This window comes from Lissotriton helveticus, chromosome 3_2, assembly GCF_964261635.1.
Source record: "Lissotriton helveticus chromosome 3_2, aLisHel1.1, whole genome shotgun sequence".
Classification (NCBI taxonomy): domain Eukaryota; kingdom Metazoa; phylum Chordata; class Amphibia; order Caudata; family Salamandridae; genus Lissotriton; species Lissotriton helveticus.
The window spans coordinates 123,301,527-123,327,640 of record NC_136062.1 but is presented as its reverse complement, the minus strand read 5'-3'; the positions used below and the strand labels follow the sequence as shown (position 1 = coordinate 123,327,640).

The following is a 26,114-nucleotide window of genomic DNA, read 5'->3' as shown; positions in this document are numbered from 1 at the left end:
TTATCTAAAGGACAAAATGTTATGGTACACTCTCAGTAGATGTCTGTGATCAGCTTCTGCTAAGACCATGCTAGTATCCAAGATTCGTAGAGCTTCTTGGGGTGGCAGAATATATGATTTTTCAACTAATACAAGTTCCACGCATGGCATTACCACGCGAATTTTACATCGCAAGTGGCTTTACCACGCTGGAATTGACAACGAAGGATTGTACCACGGTAGGAACGTCTTACCTGCACGTCTTTCTCCTGCAGCCCCTTACTTCCATCTACCATGGAAACAAGCGTCAAAACACGTCTTCTAAAATAAATAAAGGACTGTTTTTTTTTACGTACACTGCACGTCTTTGAGGGAGGGTCATTCCTTTTTCTTCATCAATACCACAGAGCGTTTTTTTTTTTATCTAACTCGCTCGCTTGTTATTTTTTGGGGGGGAGACCCCCCCAGCCCCCCCAGCCCACGTCTTCTAAAATAAATAAAGGACTGTTTTTTTTTACGTACACTGCACGTCTTTGAGGGAGGGTCATTCCTTTTTCTTCATCAATACCACAGAGCGTTTTTTTTTTTATCTAACTCGCTCGCTCGCTTGTTATTTTTTGGGGGGGAGACCCCCCCAGCCCCCTCCCAACCCTCCCCCAGCCCCCCCATCACGACTGGACGGAATACCACGTCTCCCCCCAAGCCACGCTGAACGTTTTTTCGTGGTCAAGACGGTCGTTGAAGGCTCCCTCGTTGAAGAGACGTTTGCGGGGTAAGTGGATCGTTTAAAACGTCAATCGTGGAAAAGACATCGTTGTAAATGATGTTTCCCGGGGTGGCAGAAGCTTTCTACATACTACTGCCTTGTTATGGAATCAAATGCCTTTGCATATCAGGTCCTAGCCGGACCTGATGTTTTAGAAAACAGCTAAAATGTGGCTATTCTCATGCTGAAGCCTTGATTTGTTTGTGCTCTCATTTATATCGTACTATAGCTGATAGCATCAAGACGTCATCTAGCATTCGTCGCACTTGATAAATTAATCTAATCTTTATTTAGCACAGTGTGCTATTCATCCTACAGAAATATACAAAAACACTGTCTTCTGATTTTATAGGGGATTGAGATAAAGAAAGTAACCTATTCATTGGCTTAAGTACACCATGTGTGACAGGAAAGCCTGGGTTCAAATCACGGATTTCCTCATGACTAAATCTGTTTACTTGCTATGTCTATTTTACTTAAATGTGACATTTGAGAGCACTTTCAAGTAATTCAGTTTACAGTGGACTATGTACAAAAAAACATACTTATATGTTTTATTAAGCCTGTAACGTTCCATCATCCATTACAAAAATATTGGCCATGATGTAAGGGAAACCAGACAATTGGTTCACATTGTTCACTTGTGGTGTTGTCAACAGTGCGGATTTATGATGGTTTTACAGTTTATGTTTAGAAACTTTGACTTCATATAAATGTCAATTTAATGTTGTGATCTAATGTACTAAACTGATACACTACCATATGTGTTTTGTAACTATTTTTTTATTGTTTTATGTCAAAAGAGGTTACATAGCAGGATAGTAGCCAAGTATGTAGCAACAGATTCCATCATACTTTTACAGAAGAACAGGTGCTGGACTACATGCATTTATGAAGAGTTAGCACACAATTTGAAACATTTTCTGTGAACAAACAGACCCATAATAAACTGTCCCCCCACACCACCATGCCCATTTCCTGCTGCCTAACCTATCAACATAGGGAAGCATGGCAATGAACTCTGTCGTGCCTAGAAGAAAATATTCTGGTGGGGAAATCATGCCAGTGTGTCAGAGATAAGCGCACTTAGACAACTGCCTAGTGTAGTTGCCTAGATGTAGCAAGAACAACTAGTACATAGAAACCAAGAGTGTATGTGTCAGGGTGGTTTATGGGGGCAGGAGGGGACAGTATCGTCCTTGGTGTAGTCTTTAAAGTCCTCCATCAAACTATCCCACATGGGGAGTAACAAACACCCCGGCAGCCCCCGCAGTGCGGGGGGCCCCCAGTCTTCAGTGCATGAAGGGGGGCCGCCTCAGCTTATCGGTAGAGAGCTGTGAGAGGTTTGCTCTAAGGCAGCTGCAGTGTGCAGCCTGCTATGAACTCCTCGAGTTGACCCAGGACTGAAGAGAAACAAACTTACATTGTTTCTCTTGAGTCAGAGCCAGGCCCGGAAAAAGGATCGGGTTGGGGGCCCCAGAGAGAGCCGGAGGCAGCACATAGCTGACAGGGGCAGGAGAAGGATTGCAGCTCCAGGAACAGGATCTGCTGGGATGCATTCGTAGGTAAACAAGCATTTGCAATATATGGTTTTGCAATATATGCATTTGCTTATTTGCAAGTCATATATGGTTTGGATTGGAAATATTAGTTGTGGAATTGCGTTGTGTGGATTGGATTTGTGTAGTGAAATAATGTGGCATGGTGTGCAGTGTAATTATGTGGATAGTAATTGTGTGGTATTGCGTTTACTGGAATTTTGTGGAGTGGGATTGTGTGTCATGGAGTGGGATTATGTGTCTTGGAGTGAGATTATCTGGAATGGTATTTTGTGTTGTGGAGTGGTATGTAGTGGAGTTTACTTATGTGGTGTGCTGTAAAATGTTGTAGTATGATGTGGAATTTAGTGGTGTAAATTGGATGTATGTTGTGTGTTGTGTAATTGTGTTGTTGGGTTGAATTATGTAGTATGGAAGGGAAATGTGTAGAGTTCAATTTGTGTGATGTGGAAGTGTGTGCTGTTGAGTGAAAATTGTGTTTAGTGGTATTATGAGGCATGGTGTGAAGTGTAGTTATGTGGAATGTTGCTACGTGGCATAGACTGGATTTACGTGGAGTGTATTTATGCAATATGGAGTAGAGAATAATTATGTGGAGGTAAACTATGCGGTGCTGAGTGGTATTTTGTGGAGTGTAATTATGTTGTGTGATTAATTGTGTGGGGATGAATTGTGAAATTGTGTGACGTGTGGAATTATGTGTATTATCAAAAAGAACTAGTCTGGTGCTATGTGATAATATAGGAGCTGTATGTTTTTAACTGAAAAAGAAAAAGAAAAGAGCTTTTCTTTTTCATAAAGCCCTCACCCACCAACCTAGTTGGTGGCATGCTTCATCATAGGGCACACCTGGTGACACCGAGTGTGTCCCTGGTGTTCTACGATGCCTGATTACAGTGGAGCAGGTATTCTTACTGAGTGTGGAGTGTGGTGATGTGATAGTGAAATTTAAAACTGTACAGTGGTCCCGTTACCAACAAGGTTTTTTAATGTTTGGGCCACTGGCAGCAGTAAAAACAAGGCAGTGGATGTGAGTGGAGCGGTAATTAAGTGCTCCTACATCCAGGGGCCGGTCTACATGTTTCAGCCAGGCCTTGATTGTATACTGGCTTTCCTCAGGACCTTATAGTGTGTGTAGTGAAAAATATAAACTAGGTTTACGTGTTTAGAATAAAGAATGTGTTGCACGCACGAAGGTGCACTATGTGTAAGAGGGGAGTTCCCTTTCAGTGTATTCACTAGCGATTAGCTGGATACACCTCATGAGATTCTGGCAGGGGTTCCGGCTGTTTGAAAAACTACATCGCAGCTCAGTACCCCTGTGAAGACCTATTCGTCTGCTTCGGATCTCGCCGGATGGAGATCCGAAGCCCTGCTGGAATCTCATGAGGTGTATCCAGCTAATCACCTAGGTTACAGGAGTTACAGGACCTTCACAATTAACGTTTTTGTTTTTCATTCTGGTATGTCTGCTGCTGAAAGTAGCTTTTACCGCCATGTGAAAGTTTAGAAGAAAACAAGCAGGAATCAGCCTGGAAACAGACTCCTGCATGTTATTCCTTTAATACTTACTCATCGTTATTTCCGTTCCCCCAACATCAAAACAGCAATGAAATTGGGCACTTGAGCGCTGTGGTGTCATCGTGTTGGAATCTTAGATCCCGGCTCCTCCATGCAGAGCGGCTGTTTTTGCACATCGCTCCCCGCAGGGAGGCAGAGGTTATTCGGGGTCACAACATCACCCACTCCAGAGCTCCGGTGCCCTTTTCAAGCACCTAGCTCCCGTCAGAAACCATTCCTAGTAGATGTCCCACTCGAAGCGGCTGATATCGTGGGGCTGCCGGTGCATGGCGCACACGCGCCTGCAAAAAATCCTTGCGAGACCTAACTTTATGGACACACTACGGAAATTCTGCAAAATGTTGTGGGTATGGAAAAGGGACATCCATTACAGGACTATCACACAGTAAGCTGTACTGCATAACAAAATTTACCGCATCACATTTAGGAGACAGGGGAAGCACCAGAAAACAGACGGCGGCCACATAGAAATAATACTACACCAGCATTGATTAGCAGCACTGGTACCCGAGGAGGCGCGATGCCTGTTATGCATGATTTTGCATTTCAGTGTGTATCACCACACTGAAATGCGTTAGTCTAACGCCAGATGCGTGGTACTTGGCAGGGCTGAATTAGGTGGCGTGGATTTGGACAAGCTGTAAACGCTAAGGCTTTTATGTCATGGGGTATAAAGTGGACGTTTGTCTATTTTTCTTTGTAAAAATAATATGGGCTGTTTCTTTTCCTTCCGCTACATTTCTGAACAATTTGTAATCTAAATTGTATTGTTGCATTGTGTGCGCATGCAGGGAAGAACGAGTCTGCCAGACATGCAAAAACCCATGCTACATCTCAATATTAACTTCCACACTTCTAAGCTGCAATTCCAATCCTAGAATGAGTTACCTGTTTGCTTTAAAACGACAGTTAGTAAAACAAGTATGTGCTTTGCGAGCCTGTTTAAGGAGCAATGGTTTTAAAGGGACTTGTTTTCGTGCAAGGTATTGCTTTTCCCAGTTCACGGAAGGGAAAAAAAACATCTCCAGATAATAATAGGGTTGAAATGATGGTGCGTTAGCAGAATATGGAAAAGTGTGGATCTGGTGGGGACTGCGGGCAGCAATTGCTTGATTCGCTATTTGTATAAGAAGATACTATATATTTTTTTTGTTAACTTCCATTAGTTATTAGTAAGGAATGGAGAAGAGAAGCGTTCACCGACAACATTCGGTTAGTCTTAGGGAGACAAAGAATGCTGTGGTAGATACCGCCCAGAAGTCATAGGTAGATGAATCAGGAGCTGCCATTGAAAGGAAGTGGAAAATCGCTTTAGATGTTGCCAGTATTGATGGCTACTGTGCGGTTGCGGACTTCGCTGGGCTGACAGTGGGTGGGGAAATGCTACGTTGTCACTGTAGGTATAATTACATGAATCATGCATTCTCTCTAATGTTTGTCCTTCGGGTACTTGCTGACTGGTGCTGCACATGGGATCATGTGTGCCTTCGACAGGAGGTATGGTTTAGTGGGGTACATAGTATAAAATAATGTTGGTGTGAGCAAACAAAAATCGGACTCTTGTACATTTAATATTATTGTGTGCATCATGCAGAGCAGGAAAAGTAACAGGAACAGCTTTCATACCGAAGAGGCTAGTAGGAAGAACTGTAGTGAGGTGGTCAGTTGAAGAGATTGTTTAACATGTTTTAAATTACTATAGTGGCATTGGGGAGGGCAGCAGCTGAAAGGCTCTGTCTTTACTGGTAGGCAGTGGTTAGATGGGGACCGACCATCAGTCTTCCTGTCGGTGGTGGACAGGGGAGCAGTGGGTGGCAGTCACGGGTTCACAGTGACATCTGAGGGGAGGTTTTCAAAGGCGGGCAGAAAAGCATAACTGTGGGTTTCGTAGTGGTGAGAGTAGAGTTAATGGATGCGTTAGTAGCAGGCATGAAGGAAGTGGTCTGTATTTGGAGGTGGTCAACTGAGCGGGCTTCGCTTGAAGGTGGGTCATCAAGTTGGAGGATGTGTTTGGTGGGCAGGCTGGAGGCTGTGTTATGTTACTTTGCTGGAGAGCGCTGCAGCAGTATTTACTGATGTATGTAAATCGCTCGATGAAAGGGCGGTTGTGACCAATGGAGGAACCAGAATCCTTTTTTTATGGCTGGAGTGAGCCCCTGCAGTATGGTGGGTCACTGGCCCGAGAGCTCTTGACTGACACTGAGAATGGGGGCCCCCTCCATGTATTTTGCAGAGTTGCCCCCTCAAGTTTCGTTACACCACTGTATACCACATCTGTGCAATAAAATATTTTCTCAGATCTGCTCATTCCTCTCTATGTAACAGAGTAATCTCAGATTAAAACCAATAGACTGAGGCCTCATCCAATTTATGATAGTTGTAGGACGTGAATCCTTCCAGTGCAGTATGATATTGCATTTTGCTAGAAGAAGTCAGGTTGAGGAACTTGGTGGAGTGTTTCTCAAACATAGGGCGGGGGAATGCACCCAATAGAACCATTGCTGGGCAATTTGTTAATACATGGCCCATTTTTTTAAAACATATTTTATTACATTTTTAACTTTTCCTTCCTGGCCAGGCTTACATAATGTGATTACTAAAAGCTATCCCTCCCCCCCCCCCCCAAACCCAACTTTTCCTGGCGCCCCATCCTACGTTGTACTGTACAATAAATGTTTCCATTAACCGTCCCCTCCATAACCGTCAGTGCCCCAAGATATATAATCACCATTGTTAGCAGCATAGTGGTATAGCGGCGGAACTTATCGCTCATGTGCTACACTCGCCAGTGCGGGGTGGGGAATTCAAGTGTCTATCACGTCTGCGCTGGGGGGACTGGCGGCGGCGCAAGGGCTTTAAACGCTTCTAAAATGGTATCCCACTCAACGGAGATTTACTTCTGCCGTAGACCGCTGGCTTCCTCTCGCCGGATCACCGCGCTTTCAGCACAGCCCCATCTCACCACCACCCCATGCCAGTTACAGAGTGTTGGAGGTGTAATGGACTTCAACCTCATTGTTAGGGCACATTTGGCCAGTAAGTAGCAAAGCTAAGTCAATAAAGTGAAACTGTACCTTCTGCACTTTGGGACAACGGGTCGGCTCCAATAGGCAGACCACGGGAGTATCTGGGAAAGAGATCCCAGATGCGTTTCTGAGTATGGTGACCACCTCCAGCCAGTATGAAGCCAGCTTCGGGCATACCCAGAGCATGTGGAACAAGCGGACGTCTTCCAGCCTGCACCTGGGGCAGTGGTGTTGTGTGGCCGGGTATATGCATTGCAGCCTATGTGGGGTAAGATACGCCCTGTGTATGACCATGTATTGAATGAACTTAAACTTGGTGTTACGCAGGATGTTCTTGGGGTATTCTAAGATCTTGTCCCACTCTCTGTCTGTTAAGTTGGTGCCTAGGTCTGTGGACCATTTATTGCGTAAATCTATCAAGGGTGCCCTAGTGTGCGCTGTCATCCCTTTGCATAGCCATTTAATAAGGTGGCGGCCCTCTCCCATTAGGTGGATCATGTAGACCAATGTTTGTCGTGTAGGTGCCGTCCTACGTGGGGCCCAATGTTTCTTCACAAATTGTATAAGTACAGCATGCATTAGATATAGTGTGTCCGTGACCCCATGACATCTTACGAAATTGCCATGATCCAAGAGGGTGCGCCTTCATCGAACAGCGTGCCCACCGTGGCCACCCCCACTCCGCCCAAGCCTGGAAACACCGCCTAGTTAGTAAGCCTGTTGGAGAAGGGATGCCCAGGAGTGGTATATTATCGAGTATGGGGGCAACTCTGCGTGTAATGGACTGCCTTTTTCCAGTACTCCAGCGCTGTGCGTAATAGCGGCGGAGCCAGGGCCGGACTGGCTACCGCGCATTTTAGCATTCTGCAGAGCTGGGGGCTGATGTCAGTGCAGTGGGGGCTAATTTCGTAGATGGAGACCTGCGTGTGCTTCGAAATCAACAATGCAAAACGAATTTCATTTTGCACACGCAGGTCCCCATCAACGAAATCAGCCCCAGCTCTGCAGAATGCTAAAATGCCCGGTAGCCAGTCCGGCCCTGGGCGGAGCAACGACCGGTATACGAGCCGCCAGCAGGAGTAGTGCTTGGAGTCCTCCCCGGTCTATGTCCATGGGTATATAATCTATCTCATGTAGGTTATGCCGCGCTAGCCAGTACGATAGCCACTGCAGTTGGCTGGCATAGCAGTAGGCACGGAAATCAGGAGCACCCAGGCCTCCCTATTCTGTATCTAGTTGTAATTTAGCCAATCCCACCCTTCGGTGGCCTGCACCCCAGATGAGGTCAGAGAGCATCTTGTTTAGCGAGTTAAGGAGTGTAGTCCGGATTGTCACTGGCAGGTTAGTGAAGAAATACAACAGATGCAGCAGAACCACCTTCTTTGAGATCGCCACTCCTCCCATCACAGAGAGTGGAAGGGAAGACCAGAACAGGACCTGTGTTCTGAGTGATGTGACGGCTTTACCCAAATTGCCTTCTATTAGGTGCGAAGCTGTTCTGTACACTTGTATTCCGAGGTATTTAAACATGTGTGTTCCAACCCATAGAGAATGAGGGCCAAATTGGATGGTCCCAGTATGTTCCCCCGGAGAGAAAAAGAAAGCATAGGACTTACCCTCATTGACAGTGAGGCCTGAAATATGTGCAAATGTAGTGAAGGTGCCTGACAGAGGTGTGAGGTCCGCAGTTAAATCTTTGGCATACAGAATGATATCATCTGCATATGCAGATATTATATGCGTAGCCTGCCCAAGTTGTATACCCAACAGCGGCGCAGTCATTCGTACCCTGAGGGCCAAGGGTTCTAATGCCAGCACGAACAATAATGGGAAAAGGGGACATCCCTGTCGAGTGCCCCTTCCAATTGGATATTCGCAGGGAAATGTGTCTCCCTGTGCAGGCTCTCGCCATGGGGCCTGAGTATAGTAGTTTGACCCACCTCAAATATTCCGGAGGGATTCCAAATCTCTCAAGAGTCTGGAACATATAATCCCATCTGTGCGTGTCAAATGCCTGCCTCAAATCCAGGGTGATACAACCCGCGCTACTCCAGTTTGATGGGGTAGTTGTCATAACATGATATAGCCTCCTAATATTGAGTGAGGTGCTATGTGCCGGTTCAAACCCACACTGGTCAGGGTGGATCAATTGATGTACGTAGGGGACCAAGCGGCTTGCTAGAACTCTGCTCAATATTTTATTCTCAGTCGCCAATAAGGACAGGGGCCTGTAACCCGAGAGGACTGTGGTTGATCGTCCCGGCTTGGGGAGGGATACCACTAGTGCCTGCCTAGTAGTGGGGGGCAGTTTTCCAGCATCTCTCGCAGCGTTATACAGGCACTCTAGTAGGGGCACTAAGAATTCTGAGAAGGTAACAAAGAATTCAGCTGGGAGGCCATCAAGGCAAGGGGCCTTGTTACTGGGAAGACCCCGGATGGCAGCCTTGATTTCTGCTGTAGTAACGGGGCCCGAGATGTCATCCTGCACTGCTTTAGTTAGTTGGGGGAGTCGCACGTCAGTGAAAAACGCCTCCGGAGCATCTCTGTCCAACTGGAGGGGTTCTTGGTAAAGCGTCTGGTAGTATTCGCAGAAAGCTTCATTAATGCCCTGCTGTGTATCCACCGTGTCGCCGGACACTGTGGTGACCTCGTGTATGGGGATATGCGGGGGGTTGTCCCGGAGTATTGGTGCCAGTAGCGAGCCGGCCCTGTCTGCTCCAGCGTGCTTGGTATGTGTATAGACTGTGTAGTCGATGCATCGCAATGTTTCTAGGAGCTCTGCGTGCTTTATCCGGGCTTCCTGCAATGGGGCGTCCCTAGAGGGGTCATTGGCCGCTGCCTGTTCTGATTTATTCAAAGTGTTTTCAACTTCCCTAAGATTATTGTGGATTTCCTGTCGCGCCCCAGCTGTGGTGCTAATAGCCAGTCATCTAATCACCGTCTTGAAGGCGTCCCACTCCACCTGCAGGGTAGAGGCAGTACCTGTGTTTACAGAAAAATAATTTCAAATGCCGGTGGAGAGAGCCTCCCAAAAGACAGTGTCCTCAAGAATCTGAGGCCATAACTTCCACGTAGGGATTGGAGTGGGGATTCTGCCCCATGCCAGCGTAATTTCCAATGGGTTATGGTCAGAAAGTGTCTTACCCAAATACGTGGCATGTGTGATCTGGGCCACGATGGGACCGGAGCAGAAAATCCTATCTATACGAGTGTTTAATTGTTGTGGATGAGAGAAAAAGGAATATTCCCTGCTAGTTGGATGTTTCAGTCTCCAAGCGTCTCCCAACTCCCATCTGTCAGCCCAGTCACGCATTGCGTCTGCCTGTCTTATGGAGCTAGTACCAGCTAGAGGGGGTGAGATCTCTCAATAGCGATATTCAGCACAGCGTTATAATCGCCGCCAAGTACCCATGGGCATGTAGCCCAGGCCGCTAGTACCGGGTTAATGCTCAGTAGGAATTTGTGTTGGGCGAATATACACTGCCCAGTACAATTTGTGCGCCGTCTAACATGCCCCTCACCAATATATATGTGCCCAGTGGGTCCACCCGCTGCTCCAGTGCCTTGAAAGCAACTCCGCTTCTAACCCATATTGTGGCACCTCTGGCAAAGGCAGAGTATGATGTGGAAAATACTTGTCCCCTCCATTTCTTGCGCAGTTTAGCTATCTCAGCAGTGGTCAGGTGGGAATCCTGCAAGCATACAATGTGCGCCCTTCGCCTATTGAGTTGCGCATGTATTATATGTCTCTTGTGGACAGACCCCAATCCCCGCACATTCCAAGTAACTACGTTGTATCTATCCTGCATATGCGGTCAGTGTGTGCTAACAATCGGGGCATGTGTGATGTGGGGGGAGCATCAATACCCAGTGTAGCGGAATTAGGGGGCCAGGATAAAATAACTACTAAACTATGAATTACAATACTCGGGCCAGCGGGTGAAACTACACTGGCCCAAACCAGGTGCACAACAATGCAAACTAATAACAGTGTGCGCGTTGCTTTCGCTGTGGGGGGTGAATTCCTAACACCTGCCTAGGGAGGCGGACACGGTATGAGCTCTACGCTTCCACGCCCCCAAGTGGCAGTATTCAACCCGGAGTCGGCCCATCATGACAACCACCACGCAATGTGAATGGGGGTGAAATGACACAGGCACACCAATATCTCTTAGCTTACGATAAAATCCAGTGACAGCCACCACGTTACCCCAGATAACCATCGGCAGTCTGAGGCATAATATTGCTAAACAAATTTATACTGGATTCTGAGTCTGAATGGACCGATACGTCCTCTGAAAAGTCCGAAGATATTGCGTGTGTGCCCTCTCGAAATCTGTTGGCTGTCTCCAGCGCTTCCGCTTGGTCACGCTGAGCCTGCTATGGGTGGGGTTCCCAGTCTTGGTTGTGCGCCCCGCTCGGAAGCGTTAGGACTTGCGGATATGTTTCAGCTTCGAGGGTGCGTCCATAAGCTGCGAGGGGGCGCCAGACTCCCCAGGGGGAACATGATTTTGAGCCACTCTTCTACCTCATCCGATGTCTCAAATAAATGTGTCTTCTGGTCATGGATTATTTTTAACTTGGCTGGGAACAGCAGCGCATATTTAATGTGCAGCGCTCTGATTTTTTCTTACGTCTTGATAGAGGGAGCGTCTGCGCTGTATCTGAGCAGTGTAATCTGGATATAAGGACACCCTTTGATTCTCATAGTGTATTTGGGACAGTTCTCTCGCCCTTTGCAGCAGTACATCTCTGTCTCTGAAATTTAGGATTCTCACTATCAGTGGGCGACAGTGGGCACCAGCCGTCGGTCTACCAGGTGGAATCCTATGTGCCCTCTCCACACAGAAGTAGTCAGATAGGCCTTCCAGGGCCACACTTTCTTTGAACCAATGTTCCATGAAGATGGCGGGCTCTGACTCTTCGCAGCGCTCTGGTAGGCCTATGACGCGGATGTTGTTGCACCGAGCTCTACCCTCCGCGTCGTCCGCTCTCTCCTGCAGGCTGGTAACTTGTTGCTGGAGTCATGTGAGTTGTACTCCATGATCCCTATGCTACGGAAGCAGTTCCAGAAGCTCAAGTTTATTGTCCTTCACGGTTGCGCTAGTTTGGCATGGTTAGCATTAAGGAGGGTGAATCCCGTCTTCATTGAGCCAAGTTGCTGCTCTATGGCCACCCTCGAGTCTCGCACTTCTGTTAGTATGAGGTCAAGCTTGTCCGTGGGGGCCTCAAAGATTGGTAGGGGGAACTTTGTCCACAACTTGTGAACCAGACTCTCTGTCTTCTACCCCCTGGGAGTCCGTCCCACCAGGCTCCTGTACTTTTCCCCTGGGGCGCCCCATTGCAGTGACTCCCACGGAACTGCACTGCAGTACCGCCGTAATGCAGCGACCGCACACTACAGGGGGTTAACGACACTGTGTACACAGATCAGTGTGACCCCTCTTGGGCATAACGGTATCGCCGCTGCGCCCCCAGCGACGGATAGGCCATGCGGCGTTAGCTCACCTCAGGCATGTGGGTGTTCCTCAAGGACCGCCACCGCAGGCACGTCTGCCACCCCGTTGAAGCGTTTGCACGGTCCGATGGCCCCTCACTGGGTGTGTGCCGGTTTTTCAGGGGGTCAGCCTCCTCAGGGGTTTCACCAGCTCTCCGTCACCAGCACGGGGTCTCACCAGCTCTCCGTCATCAGCACCACAGCAGGGAGGGAAAAGCCAAAGTGGTTGTCCCAGGCATCCTGCAGGGCAGAGTTTGGCCAAATCTTTTCTGGGTCCAGCCCCCATCTTGGGATCAAGGCTCGGGCTCCAGGCAGTCTCACCAGTCACAGCAGGCACACCCCACCAGCTGCATCACAGACCGCCTGCTGTGCGCAGCGCAGCCTCTCTCGCGGGTGCCACCTCAACTGTAGATCCGCAGGGGAACCGCGGGGTCAAGCGCCGGGGTCATGCGCCGGCGTCAGGCGCACACAGCAGCGGCCGCCTCCGGGTGCCCCCGCGGTTGCGAAAACAGCTCCGCAATGCCCCAGGTGGTGCACTGGTAGGGGGTTATCAGGGCAAATCATTTGCCGCAGCGGTCCCCGGAGGCTCGGCACAGCTCACCTGACTCGTCACCTCCGAGGATAGCTGCAAAGTCCGCTGGCTCCTCCAGTTCATTGGCAGCAACTCCTGGCAGGCGAGGCAGGCGGGAGTCAGGATAGGGATCCGCAGTAGGTAGGCGCCAGGTGTGGTATGGGGTCCACTACAGGGGAGGCAGGGGTCAGTGGGCGTCGAACCGGCAGGGTTTAATCAGGATTTATGCAGGTCCAGGCACTGAGCTAATTCACCAAGCGTCCGCCATGTTCATCAGTTAGCCACGCCCCCGTTAATACATGGCCTATTATGGTCAACAGCACCTCGAGAACTCTCTGCTAGTATGAAAGGAGTGTTGGGCAAGACCAAAGCACGTAAAGCAAATCAGCATCTAATTGCATACACGGACATGCAACTGTGGCTCCCGGATATATTTTGTTCCTTCAGACAGGTGTATGGTAAGCTCAGTTCATAATATTAATTTGAATACACCCTGCTTAAATGGCAGTCGCCCAGTCCATATCGTGCAGATGTTTGGCCATGTCAGTCGCGCAAGTAGTACAGAAAGAAGCCCTGGAGTGATCTCCATATTTCAGGAAAGCTCTGTACACCTATCGTAACAGTTTGCCACCAGTCCCTATGCTGTAGAGCATCTGACACACCTCATGTGGGATTGATGCCAGGTGGTGGATATAAAATAGGGCATTTCATGATTATTTATGGTGTTTGTAAGTAAGGAGTTGACCCAGGTGAAGAATGTAGTCTGCCATAAGGGTTTGGAAATCTAGTAGCTTGCTGTCAGGAAATAAATCCCACAAATGTGAGAGGCCTGCAGCATGCCACTGACAGAGTTGCCATGAGCGTAGCAATTCTGTGCATGTGGGAAGGCTCAGCAAAGGTAGTGCAGGAGCGTAGGGTTTCTTCGTGGTAGTGAGTTTACGAGTTCTAGACCCTGTTGAACTTTGCATCTAATTTAAGGCATTGTGCTATGTACACAAATGTCTTTCAAATCTGGGGCCTCCTACGTAAGATCTTTGGTGCTGCCATTTACTCCAAGTAGTTCTCTCTGCTCAAGCAACTCGAACCTTGCAGGTGTTCCTAGAGTCAAGACTGCCAGACAGCCCATTACTGAAAGTGGAAGAGAAGACCAAAAAGCAAACTGGGCTCAGAGGGACCATGTCAGTACGCCCAGATTCGGGCATGGTAGATATTAATCCCTGGGTATTGAAGTGTAACTGATTCCCAGTTCAACCTGGGGTCTAATTGTATTTAAAGGGGAAAACACTACCATATATTAAAGAAACACTTCTTAGATTTTAAAATCTTTAGCATGTTCTTATATTTTGTTTGTGTAATTTACATTCCAAATATTTTGAAGATTCTACGTGTATAATGGTATTTAGGGTTGAGCCAGATCACTGGTTTGGCTTTGGCTCAACTGCAAAACCATTTAAAGACATGGTCTAAGTGGGCAATTGCCCAGCACAACCTTACAAGGGGTCTAGCCCCTGCTCGCCCTTCTCAAGCACAAACTGGTGGATCATTGCAGCAGGAGAGTTTGCCAAGGTGGGTGGGTGCTGCTTGTTTAACCACTAGGCAATGCCTCTTCTGTTTCTATCCTCTCTGCTGAGACAACTCCCCAAGTACACAATAGGTTTTGATACTCTTGGTGGATCCATATTGTCTGACTTTAGGATTTGTCCTACCTTGATCTTCTTTTCTTTCTTTATCCAGTTCTAAGCACCAACCTTTAGAATCAGTTGCTGTGGATCTCCCATCTGATCTCGATTTCATCCTCATCTTTAATTCTCCTTCATTGTTAGTTCAGGCTCCCAGTTCTGATATAATTGACAAAATAATTGACAAAATGGCAGTGCATTTGGTAAACACGTAACATGAATGAAAAGTTTTATTGTTTCAGTTAATTAAAACCATAACAATACAATTTTATAAAATCAACTACTCATTTAAAATTCCTTTTATATGGATAAATTCTCTATTAGTTCATTCTAAGTCTAGTGCTAAAATTTGTTGTTAAAAACAATTAAGCAATCCATGTTGTTTATAGTTCCAAGAGTTCTGATATTTATTCAGTTCAAAAGAGCCCTCTCACTGCGCTACCGCAGTTTTGTTGTCCTTATGTGGGCCGGGTGCCTGGTTATGTTTTAACGCTTGAGCGTGAGCCATGAGGAACTTTAATAGTAAACAGTTCAAACGGGTGTCTGTTGGATTCAAAGTTGACATAATCGCGGATCTACACGTTCTTATGCCTCGTTCGTTCATTGCCCTTTTTAAGAAGACTGCTCGTGCTTGGGCTAAATTCGGGCAGATACATACTAGATGAGTAAAGTCCTCCTTGCTGCTCCCACATAGTCTACAGGTTTTGGGTCCGTCGTGTAGCCAAGTTGGTTGGTCCATAGTTGATGGAAAGTTTCCCAGACGGAGCCCCATTAACTTTTGTTTTTTGCAAGCCAGGAATGTAATTGTTAGATATGGGGCTGCAGTGAGAGTTTTATAGTTTGATATGACCATCCAAGCGTGTTTTCTTGTTCTGAACGTGGCTTTGTCGAGTAGAAGAGAATGGAATTTTGTTGACTTGTTTATGGCTTGTTTAAACACTGGATAAGGCAAATTCAGTTCCCAGAGATTTCTTGTTCCAGTCTCGGTTATGGCCTTCTCAAGGTACTGGTTATGTGGGGATTTAACATCATTTTTTATCTCTTCCCACAATGCTTGATGCAGATATGAGGTTGCTATGTTCTGTTTCAAGCTATACCAGTACTTTATATTTGCGTACTTTCTGATATAAATGTAGAATCCCGGACACTACACTCAAGTGCTGTGAGACTACAGACAAGTTGTGGGTACCTCACATATTGACATTAGATGTGTGACTGTCACCCCCATCATCTGCTCTGCCTTAGTAATGTTTTGTTAGGTTTAAAGTCCACTGGAGGTAGAGGTGAGCCAGATGTTTTTGTTCAACTTGTTTATACTAGCATAAGGTCAGTTACCTTACTGATTCCTCCACTGATTGCCATGGTTTTTTAAATGTTTAGAAACATTATCAAAATGTTGCTGGGGCTTTCTGTCTAAGAAATATAGGGTATATTTGGGTTGGGGTGATGGCCTTGACACTCTGCTCAAGGGCATTCATTTACTATTGAACAAGGACGTAATGTGCCACCTGAATGTAGCCTACCTAGAGGCAATCACAAAAAGACCATAGTGAATAAATAGTGCTATAGTAAATAAAAGCACTGATAAAGTTGTGGGGAATAGCCTCTATCTGGATGTGTACATAAAACTGACCATTTGTCCTGAAATATTCTTCTAAATTTTGATCCTTTGTAGTGAATTTTTGCCTTACATTTTTTTACTCTCCTGTCCAGAATTTGCCTCCTTTCCAGGCGCTCATCCTAGGCAAGAACAGCTGGAGCTGAACGCTGTCCAAGTGACAATGTACACCCGCATCGCAGAGGGTGCCTCTGTCTCATCGTTCTGATGTTTGCTTACAGCAGTAAGAGCAGGGGCGACCTTAGGCATGTGCAAGCTGTGCACCTGCACAGGGCCACCAAACCCCAGGGGCCACCACACCAATATATATCCTTAATATAATAATCCTCTGAGGATTGATACATATTTGCGTGGCGGCCCCTGGCAGGTATTTGGCGGCCTCCGGCTCTGTTCCACTTCCAAACACCCTGAACCTCCCCTCTTCACTGGCCTCCGCGCTCCGCCCCGCCCGGACCCCCTTTTCCGGGGCCCCCTACGCTCCCTGCCCAGGGCCGCCATGAGCCTAGAGCCGCCCCTGGTAAGAGAGAGAGAAAACCCTTCATCTCTTGGCCTTTCAGCTATAGGTGGGAAGGCCGCCCCAATAGCTATCATTATCATCAGAGATGCTTTTCATAGTATTTAATCGTGACGGACCTCCAAAGAACAATTTGCCCCCTAAATGAGATGCTTTGAAGGGGCGGACTTCTGCTAAAGTGTGGCTGTTTGCAGTTTTACTCAGTTAATGTTTCAGAGCTCCACTGCTTCGCCTCATTGCTCTTCTAGTTCCTCATTTCAAGCTCGCTGTCTGCCGGATTGAATGATACCGCTTTCTAATTTTGGCTGGCTCATATGATGGATATGCCAACTGATTGCGTTTGTTTTTTCCTGGGCTGACTGGGGGTTTCTGTTCATCTTGTTTTCGTCAGCTGTTCTCTGATGAAAGTAAATAAGGTAAAAATAATAAATCTGCTTGAAGAAAATCATCTGCTTTCCTTTATAATCAGCTGAATTCTGCTTCATTGTTTGCTTTCATTTATCATCCCAGGGTCAGACTTCAAGATGCTGTATTTTCTGAAACTAAAGTGCTTTCTCCACGTTACTAAAATTAGAAAAAAGGCAAGTAGTATGTGGGCCCTTAGACAATGAGAAGCACTTTATTCTCACTGGCCTTCCGTCACAATAGAGTGTAACGTTTTGCTTCTCTTTCAACAGTCGGTATTTTGCAATAATGATGATGTCTTGAGATTGCACCATTAGTGTGAGCGAGACAACAAGGTAAACTTGGACTACCATGGTGGCATGTTGTCTGTAGCCCTAGAGGGGACGACACATGCATTATGGTACAATCCCCATTAAGATTTTGAGAAGTATACAGTGTTTCGACAAGCTGCGATTCTGAGGATGAAGAATATGTCTTCTTCTGGTACTTCTTCAGATGTATTTGAAACATAGAAGATGGGAGCGAGATTACTAATTCATGTATTGCACAACCTCATTGAGTAAAGCTGTGCTCCCTGCTGGTGATATCAATACTCAAATATTGGTAATTTCAGAATGAAAATTGATATTTGACTAGTTGAACATGTAATTGCCATCTACCTCTGGAATCTGATGGGTAACAAAGCCATGGACAGGATTCCAATTAGTACATCAACCCTTGTGCACCTGTGAACTGGTTCAAGAAAGAAAGTCAGCCTCAGAGAAACTATGCAGAAGTGGAGGGCCACTCCTTAGAATGAGAGTCCGAAATGTACTAAGATTAGACATTTGTTGAGAGCCCAGGATCTGGCCATCCTTCCTAGAGATAGCCTGTGAAGCGGAGAGAACAGACAGGTGTCTCACTAACACACCTGTGGGCTGTTACAAAATGCGGGCTAGTGTAGAATCTGATCAAGATGTAGTGGCGGATCTATCAATGTTATACTACTCGCACTCTAAGCAGGGAAATAATTATTCACTACACCATTACTCGTTTATGATTTCATCAATTACGAGGATAGACCTCGGACTTCAACTCTTAGAATCTTTTAATCAGGATGCTCCTTCCATCTTTTCCAAATTTTCATGAATTTGTTGACGAAGCCTCGGATTTCCTGCACTGCGTTTTCGATGCCCGTACACCAGCCCATTCCTGCCAGCCACTGCTCTTTAGTCAACATCTGTGAGGATTCCCAAAGTCTAGGATCTCTTTGGAACCATTAAACAGCCGTGTGCATTAAACAGGTTATTGCTTACTCTTTTTTATTGGGCAGAGCAGCAGTTTCCATAACGATACGCATTACAGCCCAGACAATACAAAGAAGACAACAGCTGAACAATATTATATAGAACGACACCGCTGATACTAATTATTCTCTCCCGGCCCTGGACTAGTTAAGCCTCCTCCCAACTTGAACACTAGTGTTTTCCCCCCAACCCTAAATTTTGTCTGAACCTTCTTAGAAACTATTACATTTTATTGAATCCATCAGCATATAACTTTTATAATAGTTGTACAGTAACTTATTGGGAAGTGTAAGAAATCTGGACACTAGTATCTATCATGTCCCTAACTAGTTAATACACATGGTATTTAGTAGCATTAAAGTACCTCATAATATTCTTCCATACACCTCCCAGGTCCAAGGTACACTTCTATCTGATGTGTTTGGGATGGGATTTGGATGAGAGTAACTTAATGCCAGGGTAGGTGTTTTTATCCTTCACAGCCTACTCAAACGCAGAAAACTATCCTGATTGTTAATCAATTGTATTAGCCTCCTACACATTGCAGCCAAATAGTAAAATTGAATACTGGAAAAAGTCAAATCCCCTTCACTGGCAGTTGCAGATATCTTGTAGGTCTTCCTGTCAAACAATGTCTCTATATAAAGGATGTGATAGCAGCAACTATTTGCTTGAAAAGAGCGGGTGGGAGATAAATGTGTAGTACCCTAAACAAATACATACGTTTGATCAGAATGATCATTTTAATATAATTAGTCATTCCTATAGTCGAAATGGGTAGTCTCTCCCACTTATTTTAAAAGGCATACTGCTATGAAGTTTCTTGTAATTAGCCTCTTTCAGGGTCTTATAATTAAGTGTGAGCCACGTGACCATATTTCAGGCTATTCATGGTATATGATGTGTCTGTACTGATTGAATCTATATTTGATATCTGTCTTTTCCAGATTTAGCTTGTACCCAGCTACCTTTCCATACTTAATTGCAATCTCTTCAATTGCGGGGACTGCGGTGCTTAAGTCTGATGTAATAATTTGTTCACTGTCCTAATAAACCATAACCATAACTTCCAATTCAGGAAGTCAAATAGGTGTGATATTAGGGTGGGCAATCTAATGTGGGTTATTTCCATCGGTTTCTACAGCTTTCAATTTGGTGTTACCTCCCCTGTGCCCCCCCGTCTCACCATTTTTTATTTGCGGCAGCCACCACTGTTGGAAAGGTCTAGCTCTAGTTGCATGGTGTAGTATCAAGATTTGTGAAAGTCACTGTTAGGGGTGCAGGATCTGTGACCCAAATAGGTTGAAAAGCCACAGGTTGATCACTGAGCTGTTTCCATGTTCACTAAGAAGCTCTCTATCCTGGAATATTGATTGTGTACTGGATAAAATAATCTGGTATCTCCAGGAATCTATTAGATCTAAACTTTCCTTTAGTAAACTATAGCAGCTTTTCTAATTTTGGCATTTGAGTGCACCCTCAGATATTGTTTGTAGTTTTTCTTAAGCAAGAAATGCAGTTAAATCCCCGACTATTATAAGGTAGCAGGATGTCATCAAGAGTATCTCTCTAATATTACCAAATAAAGTTGGATCATCTTCATTAACACCATATACAGAACATACATTTACCAAAGCACAGCCTATCTTGACCCCTATGATTACCCTTCACCCGCCCAGGTCCAATTTACTATAGACAATCTGAAAGTTAGATCTAAATATTTAAATCTGTACTTTCTGGTGACTCTAACTTCCTGTAGACATGCTATAAAAGGTTTGAAGCTATCTACCCAACTCTTTTCTGTTTAGCTCTAGAGTTTGGCCAACTGACATTCAAAGTTACTATTTTGTTTATGGAAGGGAGGATCCAAGATGGCAGCGGCGTGATCAGCGTGCACTCCTCTCTCTCCGTTCCCAACATCTGCTGTACGAGTAGCCTTAAACCATACCTTCTCTTCTTTCCGGGTGGCTCCGCTGCTTACTTTGGTCAACTTCTGTGGGGCATGAGACCTCAGTATGATAGCACAGAGGCATCTTCTTCATTTGGCAACTACCACTTTTCGGTCTCCATCTATCTGTGATGGGATACAGGGGTGTAGTTCTGGCATAACGTCCAAGCAGCACAAACAGCCGAAGCTGCACATGCAACCGAGCCTACCAAAGCAACACTCTACGGGCAGCTTGATGCAACAACGGAACGGGTCATGGCAATGAACAATGCAACAGATAGAAGATGGATTCATGCAGTGTCGGCGCAGGAGGCCTCCCAAGGCCTTGATCTTCAGCTTTTTTAGCAAGTTCCTGAAGTATGACGGAGGAAGTGGCACTGCAGAGGTGGCACTAAGGGATGCAGCTGCAGACTCAGAAAGTGGGATACAACAGATATTGGAAGTGGAAATCCATTTCAATAATACAAACAGAGATGCCTGTCTGTAGATAACAATACCAGGCCCAGGGCATCCCGGTGGGTGAGGGTCTGGTGAAATAGTGAAACTGACTGACTTCGGGTCCTGGTTCGCTCTAATGCAGAGAGCCTGATGGAAAAAGCCAAATCTGGATTTGACAAAGCTATCCCCAACAATCCCGAACATTTCAAACTGAGAGGGCTGATCAAACAGTTTTAACACAACACAGTGTACCCTAAGTGGTCTAACAGATCAGGCCCCTAAACACACCCAATGTTCTGTACGAGGGGTGATTCCATAGTGCAGTCCAAGAGTGAAGAATCTGAATATGATATTCCAGTTGAACCTTGTTCACCATATGAGGCCAATAGTGAAGATGTGGTCCACACTAAAGTAAAGACTGGGCTCTAAGCTGTGAGGTAAAAGTGCAGAGGGAAGATGCAAGAAGATAAGCACTCATTATTTATGACAGGGAGTAATGTAACAGGAAATCAGTGAAACATTTGATTCCCTCTCGATGGGTTTATGGACCAGTAGGAGGGCAACACGAACATAGTCAGTAATATAGTTAGTATGGAATCAGAAGACTAATGTTCATTTAACATCATAATTGGATAACAGAGAGGCTCCCCATGCAGTCCAGAAGCCAGCCTTTATTCAGGCAGCAAAAGAGAGCACTGAAGTGGGACTACTCTTTATCTTAATCACTGCTGAATGCTACACTTACCACGTCACTAAGATTTCCTCAGGCAGGGCTCGAGAATGGAGATGTTCCAACTCTAGAGGAGATATGTCAGGGAATCATGGCCCATAGAGGAGAGGCTAAAATGGACAGCAAATAAGTCTGCATGCCACAAGTAAACTTGAAAGCGTGGGTAGGAAATGGTCTAAAGTGGACTGCAGCTGCAGAGGCTGAAGTCGCCGGGTTACAAGCTCAAACCACAAGTCATGTCTCTCAAGTGGTAGATATACAATGGAAAGCCAAAGATTTAGAGAATTGACATTGTCATAATAATCTGCGAGTTCTTGGCATAAAGGAAGGTTCGGAAGGGTGCAATGTTTGTGGATTTATGATACAGCTCTTCAAGTCTTCTTTCCTGAAACTTGTAGATTGGATTTGGGAAGCCAAAATACAAAGATCACATAGGTTTCAACTCTCAATAAAGCGCTCAGCAACTCAGAACTCGGTCACAAATACCAACTACAAAGCAAGAACTATCCTGTTCTTTTTTGAGAATTTTCTCCTGAGATAAAAAGTATTTGAGAAGACATGACCGGATGCAAAAAAAGAAGCCAATGGTGAAATGTTTTTTACTAGATTGCTTTCTGTCATGCCACAGTGGAAATGCACTGGTGTCTTCATTAAATGATTGACCCATTTCAAGAGAAGGGCTTTCAAGCATTCTTATTGAGTCCGGCCAGGCTGCAGATCATTAACGATGAAAGAGTGACAGTTTTTAACTCAGACATCAAAGCAAAAGAATTTCTTAGTTGCTGCATTGTTAGAGAACCAATAGCTCTGACATGACTGAATGTATTTTAACAGTGAACTATGAATTATATTATTAACAATGGATGCATTAAAAGTGTATTATAAAAAGTAAGCCAGGCCGATAGGGTATGTACAAGAGGCTTCTTGGGAGGAGAGCAAGAGGCGCTAATTGCTGATACAACCAAGGTCTTTGGTTGTGCAGATTTTTGTACATGGGAGGGACAGAGGTGCAGATGTTGGTGGGGTTTGGGTGCAGTGGGAAGAGATGGGCAGGGCTGTTGGGCCTTGGCTTTCAGTGGGAGATGGGTGGTGAAGGGGGGGTACGGATGTGGGGGATTGGAGGGTTGAGTGGGGAGGGCAGGCGATAAAAGCCCAGATAACGAGGAGCAAAAGGAGAGTTTTTGGCAAAAAGAAACTGAGATCAGTAAATGTATTCAGATGTTATTTGGACGCTATTTTTCTAGTGACAGCAAACACATGTGATGTTTAGAACAAGCACAGGAGGGGCTTGAACAGTTGCCGCCACTGTTTTTAAACTTCATCCTTAGCTGATGTGTGGTGATGTTGATGCGCTACGGATTTTAACTATAAATGTAAGAGGTCTGAACGATATAATGAACAAGCATTTACAATGCAATGGTCTCGGCATTATTTTGCACTAATGCTGACGGAGGCGGGCACTGATACTGTGCATACTGTACATGTTCTTTGTGCATGAGGTACACTTGCACGACTGCAGAGGGAACCATTCATTAATATTGCCCACGCTGCAGCTGCATGATTCTTTCTCACTCACCTCATAACAAACACACAGTCTCGGGTGCGGGCAGTGGAGGGTCAGGTCCAGTTATGAATACTGCGTGCCAGCAGCTCTTTGCCAAGTGTGTGCCACTGCAGGGAAGCAAAAGGCCACGGGGGTCGAGTCTGTGACGTTGCAGGACACTGACACTACTGTCCCAATTAAATAATAAACACCGCCGCCACGGGCCACCACTGCAGTGATGCCGCCGCCCTCAATATAGTGCCGCCTGGGGCGGACCATCCCCCTCCCCCCCCCTAGCTACGCCGGTGGGGTGGTGAGACCGAGAGAAGGAGGAGGAGGTGCAGGGGAGGGGTGTCCTGGAAAAGGACGTCCAAATCAGGGGAGGGGGATGAGTTGTGGAGGAGGGAAGTGCGGGCCGGGAGAAGGGGGAGGAGCGGAGACCTCCGGGGTCTGAGAGAGGGATCGGGGAGTGTGCGAGCCGAGGGAGGCCGAGGTCAGGGGCAGAGAGCAGAGGGCTGCAGCCGCAGAGAGGAGCCCGGAGCGAGGCAGAGAACTCAGGACCAACAGGGGGTCGGGCGGCCCCAAGGACTCCCAGATCAAGCAGCAACGAGGAGTGCGGGGCTGCCCAGCGAAGCCGGAGGTAGCAGCCACGGACACACACTCTCCACCAGGGGTCGCTCTGGAGAGCTACGGACGACGGGGACCCGCAAAGGGGAGACCCGGGCGCGCTGCAGCCGGAGACCCGCGGGAAGCAGAGCAAGACCCGGAGGAGGGACCGGGAGAGGGCGCCGGGCGACCGGGCATGGATGGGTACGAGCCATGTCTGGAAATAGGGTAAACTGCACCGCAAGGGCCATGCGCGTCACATTTCAAAGGCATCACGGTGTGGATGTGTGTACATGTGTCTCTGTATGTGTGCGTGTATGTGCGCTCCTGTGTGTGTGTCTCTGTGTGCGACGGCGGGGGGAGGGGGGAGTGTCTCTGTCTGCGTGCGTGTATGTGCGCTCATGTATGTGTGGCCGCATGCGTGCAGGGGGAGGTGTGCCTGGGTATGTTTGCGCTTCCCAGGAGACAGCCTGGCCGAGCACGGCGCGTGCCAGTTTCAAATCGCCTCAAAGGCGATGCGCGCGGCCAGGATTGTCTCCTGGGAAGCACACATGCCGACAAAAGAGCTTCGGCGGAGACGCGCTTCCGCGCGTTCAGCCGAGTCCTAAAAAGGTGTTGTGGCGAAGGAAGTAAGATCATAAAAGCCTAGCTTGACATGTATTCAAGAAGGTGATATTCAGTACACAAAGAAACACTTATTGTATGCTCTGGGCTGTGATCTCCTAGCTTCTACAATGCTGGAGACTACAACAAGGGGTATGGCAATAATGGATAAAAGAAATTCATTCAGTGTCAAATGAAAAGCCTCAGATAGATTTGGGAGGAGGTCTATAGTTGACGTATATTCATCATTAACAATGTTACTCTCTGTTCTGATTATGGCCCCATTATAGATGATTCTATGATGATTGGATATCTGACAATGGAACTGGCACAGTGGCCAATCCCAATTATAATATTTAGAGATTTCAATTGTAATATGAACTGCAATCCTGAAGCTCTCTAAAAGGGTCAAAAACCTAATATATATAAGGCTCTGTTAGACTTAAATAAAATAAAATGAACTGTCTCATTGATCCCTGGGCACAACTTAATAGCTTTGACCCAGGATGTCCTTTGTATTCCTTAGCTCATACATAGGCTTTCCTGTTTTCAGTTTCTATTTTTGGTAAATTCTGGTGGTTTTTTTTCAGTGTTTTCAATATCTTAAAAAACAGTTGTTATCAGTGGTTACACATTTTCGCGCCACTAAAAACAACAGAAAAAGTGTTTTTCCGGTGTTTATGGAACGTTTTGCTTTTATTATTGCTTGCTTTCTTCTCTGAAAGAACATGGTATATAGACAGTGTACTTATAGTGTATATGAGGTTCAAATAGATTTTTGCAAATTAATCTTATTGTAGTACACCATACAATACTTCTTCGGTGAGTCTTTGGGTCATGTGCGCGCGCTCTTTCCTTCCCATGTAAACTTCTGTGAAAGGGCCCTCTCAGCATTCTTATTCCATTGGGCTGAGAACCATCAGCTAAGGGACACAGTTGGGATGACTCTTTCTTTGATGCCACATAAAGCACGAAATGGTAAATATTTGCGTTTTAGTTCCTGTACATTAGAAACCAGTGCACCAGAATGGACTAGAAAGTGGATAGCATCCCTCATTAACTCTTAAGATTGTAAAGATGCTTTCAGCATACCATCTAACAAGTGGCAAGGATCTACTACAGGGAATCACTTCAGCTCGGGTATCAATTTTGACAGGTCATCACACAACTTTTTTATATACGTAGCTGAATCACTGCAAATACAAACAATATCACTCCAATCTTTGTTTTTTTTTTTTTTTTTGAAAACCTTTATTTCGCATTATTGGCAAACATATACGGGCCCACAACCATCCGGCCGGCCACAACATCTTGCAGGTCAAAGCAGCAATTGAAACGGCGACTCGGAAACAAATGAGAACAAAGCATAATCATTCCATAGTACACCAAGGACATAGGTAAGCCCGAGAAGCAGGATAAATAAAGGTTTACATTTTAAAGTTACAGTATAGCGTAAAAATTAGGAGTTGAGGAGGATCGAAGTCCATACAAAGTGTCCAAAACAGAAACGGGCGAGCGATACCGACAGAGATCCAGCAAGCCGTAAGATTAATACAAAATGGCGGCTTATCGAGAATACAAAAGGATGTACATTCCCACAGCATGTCACTCGCTAGTCACCACCCACCCCGCAGCGATCCCACCCATCACCCAAAGGGAGGCAGAAAAGAAGAATAAAGAAAAGAAGAAAAGGCCCATAGAAACCAAAAAGGAATATGGAAAACGCATACCCCCCACCCTACACGCATGCAGAGGCTACGGCCAC

General features: G+C 46.1%; 1 long non-coding RNA gene across 1 annotated transcript in view; it reads right to left on the bottom strand.

Moving 5' to 3' along the window:
• Positions 1–14,685: 14,685 nt before the first annotated feature.
• The window catches only part of LOC144826235 (uncharacterized), a 149,162-nt gene continuing 137,733 nt past the window's right edge, over positions 14,686–26,114 (bottom strand). The window contains exon 3 of the long non-coding RNA XR_013609724.1: positions 14,686–14,817. This is a non-coding gene — a long non-coding RNA (uncharacterized LOC144826235). The remainder of the gene's footprint in view (positions 14,818–26,114) is intronic.